Below are 7,578 nucleotides of genomic sequence, written 5' to 3'. Positions count from 1 at the left end.
GTCAAATGAATACAACATAAAGTGTTTCCTAATCTAAATAAAGTAAATACAATTTTGCTATATCTAAATTTCAGCTCCGTTTTGTGATGTCATTTGATCTTTGTCATTTGTTGTACTCCAATGCAAATCCATACCTGTCATAGAAATGTTAATCATTCCCTCCTTCCTAAAGTTTAATTAATTAGAGCAAGTAGTCAATATTTAGGCACAGTTAACCTTCAAACATGCACATAAAGTATGATTGGTGTCACTCGGGGTCGTGAACCCGCTTGGACGTTTGGGTAAAGTCATCTAATGGATTTAATGCACCAAGGGTATTAAACCTCCTAGGTCATGAAATGTATGCTCTTAATAGAGGGTGTTGGTTTAGCTCTATCTTAGGCTGACTAAGAGTTGGCTTCCTATGACACAAGGTTCTCCCAAGCGGACAACTTGGGAGTGGAAAGTCCGTGGCCGTCGACTGCACCGCTGATCGACTAAATCCACAAGATCAATCCAACTAAAGGGGTAATTTAGTAGTGAACGGGCGCGAACCGCGAAGCCGTTTTAAGTGTGTGAATATGTGTGAGTTTTCCAGAAGTGGAGGAAATATGAACGGAATGACAGTTTATCAAAGCAGTAACACATAAACAGTTTATATCAAACAAACAGTTTATATCAAACAAACAATTAATAGCATGTAAAAACAGTTAACAAACAAATAAAGTAATCAAAATAAGCACACAAAACCTATTTAAACTAAGTCCGTTATGGTTAGAACCTAGGTATGATTCCCCAGTGAAGTCGCCAAGCTGTCACACCCCATTTTAACCGCGGAGAGTTAAAATTTAGATGTATGACGTATTGGAGATTCCTATTTTTGTTTATTCGTTTTAAGGAGTCGCCACCTAATTATTTACGGTGAATTAGGGCACCTAAAGTTTATTAAAGTTATGTTCTCTGTTTAAGGTCTGCGAAACTTAAGATTCTAGGTAAGGGTTCAATTAGTCTAAAGGGAAGGTATTAGGCATCCTTTAAGACCCATTAACAATGGTTAACCGACCGGACTTACAATTAATTAGGCTAAGTGTAAATATGGTATTATGAAAAAAAGATAGTAACTTTAAAGTATGGCTAAAGTTATAGATGTACATGTAAGAATGTCATTTAAAATAGAACTTGTAAAAAATAATAATTTGTATAAAAAGAGTACTTTTAATGCTATTTTAAAATACAATTTATAACTGTTGTTAAAGTTTTAAATGAAAATGTAATAGTGTTGTTTAAAATAATATTTTTTGCGGAAGACATAATAATTTTGCATAAAAGAGAAAAAGTGTTAAATGATACTTAACGATCTTGCGAAGTCTCTAAAAATATGGTAACATTATTCAAAAAAAAAAAAAAAGATTTGTAGAAAAATAGTATGATTTTCCTATGAATAATAATCTTAAAAAAAATTTGACAAAAAGTGATCTCTAAATAAAATGATATTCATATGAATATGGTGGTATAGAAATGCCTAGACTTATGTTCTTAAATGTGGTGAAAAGGCCATGAATTTTCTTTCCATTTTTTATTTCCTTTATTTAGCAAATTTCAGCTAAAATATGTATAACTGGGCAAATCTTGAAAACGTTTATAAAAGACGATTGGATTCATATTTTATGTGTTAGTGATGTTTTGGAATTCCTAAAGTGGTAATAATGAGGAATTATTCTTTTAACCCAAATGACGTAGTCGATGCTATTTTGAAAATCCATTTACTCAAATAAATACTATAGATATTATAACTAATAGTTTTCTTAAAGTAGCTACCCAATGTTCATAGAATTACCCGTACTATTTCCTATAACTCATATAAAGCTAAGAGATAAAAATAAGATGTTAATCATACAAAGTAAGTCAAATACATAAAAATAAGGCAAAGAGAGAGAAGAGCGAGTGGATCAATCCATTTCTGGACTGCTGCTGCTACAATCGGTTGTGTTGTTGGGTTCCGACCCAGTGGCATGCAATCAAATGGACTGGCCCATTTAGGCTGATTGCTATAGTTGGCTGCTGCTACTGGGCTTAACCCAGATTTTTGTACTCTTAGTTGGCAGCGGACAGAACCGGTGGGAAGGGGAAGAGGATTTTGTTAGGCTTTAGCCCAACACCGAATGTGGAGGAGGACGTTGGATGCACGTTTCAGGCCCTTGCGAGATGACGTCGAGTCTTAAAGTAAGACTCTTCGACTCCGGTGTACATGTTAAACAAAGAAAGAAATGACGAAGTTAGAGAGAAATAATACTGTCAAAAGGTATTAAAGAGCCAAGCAGTAAAACATACCATGATTTTCCATATAAGAATATATATGAAGACCTTAGTATATATTTCGTATACTCAAACAGATTCCGATATCAAATATGACCGACTATAACAGATATGAAAGAAAGAACCATGTTTTCCAATGACCAAGTATGGCAGTCTAGATTTTTAATATCAACAACGTCAAGTATAGTAACTATCTTATGTTTGACTGTGGCATTTATTCATCTTCGAATTCTCTAATAAGCGCAACATCAAGCGATGCATCTGTTAATTTCAAGTCTCACAATAGACTTGCATCAAACATAGTATCTGCTCATTTTTTTTTGATGCAATTGTCATTATACTTAAAGATACAACAATAGTGTATCTAAACACAACAGTGATTCAGCTAAAAAAATGCAGTGGTTCATGGCTCAAAAATACAACAACCAAGTGGCTAAAACTACAGCAGTTCATGACTGTAAAGAAGGCTGAAAATGACTGAAATACAACATTTTATGGCTCAAGGTGAAGCAGTGAAATGGCTAAAATGCAACAGTAGTTCCAGCCCCAAAAAATAGGCTCCAGCTACATCATAGTAGAGGGATTTTACTCCCTCTCTAATCCTTAAAACCGAGATATCTTCATTAAGCAAGAATGGTTTCATAGAGCAAATGCACATATTCATCCAGTTTACACCAGAGCTAAACTATGCCTTGGTTTTCATCAATACTTGCAGCATTCCCACTTCCAGTTTTCAATCACAAAAAGGGGTACTATTAAGAAACAAAAGCCACAAAACTTTTACACAAATGAGCATCTATTTAAAAGGACAGAATCCATTCTGCATGCTCTCATTTTTTTATCATTTTATTAACTAGTTAAACAAATAGCTCCTTACATCTGCTTATAATATGGTGCTTATCACAACTACTAGTGGGGGAATCTGTTGGGAGGGAAACACATTTTTCTTCAGAAACAGAAACTGAAACAGTTGAGTTCAAATGCCTATATCTCATGCACTCATTAGCAGATATCATAGTTACCCAATGAACAATAACAGCAGCTTCTTCTAACAATGACACCAGACTTAAACACAGAACTATACTTAACAAACTTGAATCACATGTATACATAACAGGGCTGCAAGATATTAGTTACATTTTTTCAAGGATATTTAGATTGTCAAAGCCCAGAATGTAACCTAATCACCTAAATCCCAATGGAAATAATAATGCATTAACAATGTTCTCTCTTCTTACAACCCAGGGGACATCCTCTGAAGATTTTCAATACCAGAATATATTTTGAAACCCCAGTCAAATTCTAAAATCACTCGAACACCAACAAAACAGTTTGAGAGAGAGTATGCAAAAGTACAACATACTCTTCAAATTCCGATGTTTCAGTTGATCAAACTAAGTGGGAAAAGAAGACAACGGATTCCACAGATGATTCCATATAGATTATGACATAAAGAACAAGCTATAGAATACACTGAAATCAGAGTGTAAGTGGCATGATAATGTAAACAGTCCAAGAAATCATACAGGACACAGAAAGGGTATTATTCATCTTATCAAACAGGTCATATGGCATGCTGCTCTCAGTTGCTCATGGTTTTGACCAAACTCACCACTCAGAGATAAGTCTTTCTAATCTATTCTTTTATGTCAATTGCAACCTAAGGCAAAAAGTTATGCTTAATTTCATGCCAGCAAACCAACAGTAATTCCAGGCATAGAGTGTTTAAACTGCTTGATTGAACAACCAAATGAACATGTGAATCAGTACAAGGATATGGATATTGACCAACTGGATTCAACTACTGCATGTTAATGCTAACACAGATAAATAAATTAAGATAGAACTAACTTACATGCTAACATACATTAAGACCAAACTAGCAAAACCAATTACAAATATCAAAAGAAACATCTGATGACTTTAAGAGATCACCCGAACTATCATTTATTTCCTTGAACAAAAGGGTTAAGAGAAAATGACGGATGAGTATATTGCAGTCACTTGACTAAAATGAAGGCTGGAAAGATTCAAATAAAAGCAGCAAAGTAGAGCTTAAAGAGAATGTTTTGGGACTTGAGGGTTGGGCAAATCTATCAAAATGTAGTGTCTATTCTTTTTATAGAAAGAACCAGTAAGCAGCTACTCCATCTTTCAAGGCATAGCATTGTTTTATCAAAGTAGGAATATTTCGTAGCACACAAACAGACAGCCACAGTTCATAGTAGACTGACTGAAATCTTATCAAACATGACTGAATTAAAGTCCTAGACTTAACAAACTCCTGACTAATTAGTTTTAATCACATAAATCATATTTTTAAAGCAAGGAAGATCACAACTTGACAAGACGATTCAGACACTGATAAAGATACAGATCCGCATAATTAATAGATTACTTGAAATAAAGCTGGCTTATAACTTAATAAAAAATACACAAACGAGTTTAAAATCTACATAACCATTCTTTCAGATGCACCTAAAGCTAAACGGCTACAGAATCCAACAAAAACAAGATTAAGTTAAACCAAACTAATACATAAACCTATAAATGTTACTAACCAACAAACCGAAAGTAGACTGATCAACAGGAGCATACATAATGCTATTCAGCTATAAAACGAAAATTGAACCCAGATATGAATGCGCATGTATTGTTGATTATTAAACAGCGATTAACTACATACAAATATATGCGAATGCTATCAAGCTACCATCTAAGATCAGATCAAACTAACAACAGAATACACATGAACGAATTAAACTGATGGAAACGACAAATATAGGTAAATACATAAATACTTACTAAACTACTAAAACTGAAACTAAATAGGTTAAAGAAGGATTGTTTACCTTCTGTTGGTGCAGTGAATGGGCGATGGGGCCTCGAATCTACTCGGAGACGACGAACAAATGATGCTTCGATTAAACTCAAACTTGGTCGTGTGGAAAATTTAGTGATTCAGAGTAGTATCCGGCTAGAGTTCACCGGAAAAGTGAAAACTAAGATTGGAAAATGGTGTATGTCCCTGAGCCCGAATCCATTCCCCCTTTTTTTGTTCTTTGATTTTTTTTTTGATTTCCAGATCTTTGTCAATCTGTTCGTCTCTTCCCCAAAACCCCGTTTGATTTGTTGATCCCCCCCTTTCACCGTTCAACTTCGTGTTACATTTATAGGGTTTCGTTTGTGTACAAAAGGGAGTGGGGAGCAGAGGCATGGGTGAGTGGAGTGATGTCGGGTGAGTGGAGGGGAGCGTGTGTGGGGAAAAGGGAAGAGGAGCGGCGGCAATGGGGAGTGAGACGAGGGAGATGAGGCGGAGGAAAGGGAGAAAAGGAAGAGAGAGAGATGAGGAGATGAGGCGGATAAAGAGGAGAAAAGAGAGAGAGAGAGAAGGGAGGCGGAGAAAGCAAGAAAAGAGAAAGAGGAGAAGAGAAGAGAAAGAAGTAGGGTTAGGGAAAGGAATTGGGCCGGACCCGAGTCGGGTAAAAAATAGAATTGGGCTGGTCCGTTTTGGCTGGCCCATTAATTTAAATATGGGTTAAAAATGTGGGTTGGGTATAGAAATGTGGGTTGTTTGTTTGGGTAGGAAATAATATTGTATTTGTATTTTAAGCCATTAATTTGCTGAAAATATTGGTCCTTCCTCCACTATTTTAATTATCTCCGGGCTTCTAATTTAGTAACTAGTACAATATTTGTTATGTGAAAATAAATAGTAATTAGTATATAGAAAGTAAGGATTTACAAACTGTTGTCTTGTAATTAATTTAACGATTCCAAACCCGAAAGTGAAATGACGATGAACATTTAAAATTTGTGATAAATTAATACTTGTAATGTTAAAATAAAAGTAGCGAATATAAATAGCAGTGAAAATAAAGTATCTAGCTCGTCAATAAATTTAGACGTCCGAGTGAATAAAATTAAATAAAGGAGGGACAAAATTGGGTGTCAACAGGTGAGTGGAGAGGAACGTGGGCGTGGGGGACAGCAGTGGAGATGGCAGAGCGTGGGAGAGAGGAGGGAGTGTCGGGTGAAGGGGGCGTGGCGGCTAAGGGGATGAAGAAAGGAGGAAGTGAAAGAGAAAAGAGATAGGGTAAAATAAGGGGGTTGGGCCGGATCGGGTAAGGTATGGGCTGGACCGGGTATTGTGGTGTGGGCTGAAAATATGGGTTGAGAATGTGGGTTGGGTATTGAAATGTGGGTTGTTTATTTGGGTAGGGAAGTAATATTGTATTTGTATTTTGGGCCATTAATTTGGCTGAAAAATGTTGGTCCTTCCTCCGCTATTTAATTATTTTTGGGCTTCTAATTTAATAACTAATACAACATATACTATGTAAAGACAATAAATAATTAATATGTAGAAAGATAAATATTTTACAAAGTGTTGTCTTGTAATTAATTTAACGATTCCAAATCCGAAAACGAAACGATGACTAACCGTTTAAAATTTGTGATAAAGTAATGCTCATAATGTTGAAAATAAAAGTAGTGATATTAATAGTAGTGGCAATAAAATATTGTGAAAAATAAAGTATTTAGCTCGTCAGAAAATTTAGAAACCCAAGTAAATTAAATAAAAGAGGGACAAAATTGGGTGTCAACAATAGAGCGTAATGATGATTTCTGCAGTGTGAAATATTCAGATCCGTGGGAATATTATTGCGGTTTACGTCGAGAATGGTCACATCGGCTTGCCGAATCAGAACGTCTTGTTCGTGACTTGGAAAATCTCAACGCTCCAATCCCAACAAGGTACTCCTTAACCATGCCTCAAGTAGGTCCAGAAAGTTGCGAGCTTGCCGTGCAAAGGATTAGAAAGGAAAACAACAGAATGCTGGCAAGACGTTGTAGATTTTACATGCTAAAGTTGGCCGAAGAACAAGCATCATCAACTGGTAGAGAACTAACTGCTACTGAAAAAAGATGTGTCTTAAGAAACCACCAATATTTTTCTGAGGACGATATTGAGGACTTGTACTCTGATGATGATTAAGAATGTTGTGATTTTAGTTTTAAGTTTAATTTATGATTATGTTGTTATTTTGAAGAATATTAGTATGTTAAGTATTTTCATCTACTCAAGGTTATGAATGAATGGTGCAATTTAATTAAGTTTATTTTTTTTGTATGAATGCTGTCATTTTGAGAAACTTTTGATTAATTATTGATGAACAAGTTTAAGTATTCACAAAGAACTTTAAGATAATGTCGCCGAACTTTCAAACGAAAATGGCGTTCGAGCACTTTTCAGCCACTAAAACGGCCATCCGAACTTTT

General features: G+C 35.3%; 1 long non-coding RNA gene across 1 annotated transcript; it reads right to left on the bottom strand.

Annotated features, from left to right (window-relative positions):
* Positions 1-1,716: 1,716 nt before the first annotated feature.
* LOC132613722 (uncharacterized) lies at positions 1,717-5,946 on the bottom strand. The gene is made up of 2 exons (XR_009572063.1): positions 5,148-5,946; positions 1,717-2,216 (listed from the first exon to the last, which is right to left on the bottom strand). It is a non-coding gene; the product is annotated as an uncharacterized LOC132613722 (long non-coding RNA).
* Between the last annotated feature and the right edge of the window lie 1,632 nt (positions 5,947-7,578).

The sequence above is a fragment of the Lycium barbarum genome, chromosome 10 (genome assembly GCF_019175385.1).
Source record: "Lycium barbarum isolate Lr01 chromosome 10, ASM1917538v2, whole genome shotgun sequence".
Classification (NCBI taxonomy): Eukaryota; Viridiplantae; Streptophyta; class Magnoliopsida; order Solanales; family Solanaceae; genus Lycium; species Lycium barbarum.
The sequence above is the reverse complement of the archived record's forward strand: the minus strand, read 5'-3'. Positions and strand labels throughout refer to the sequence as shown.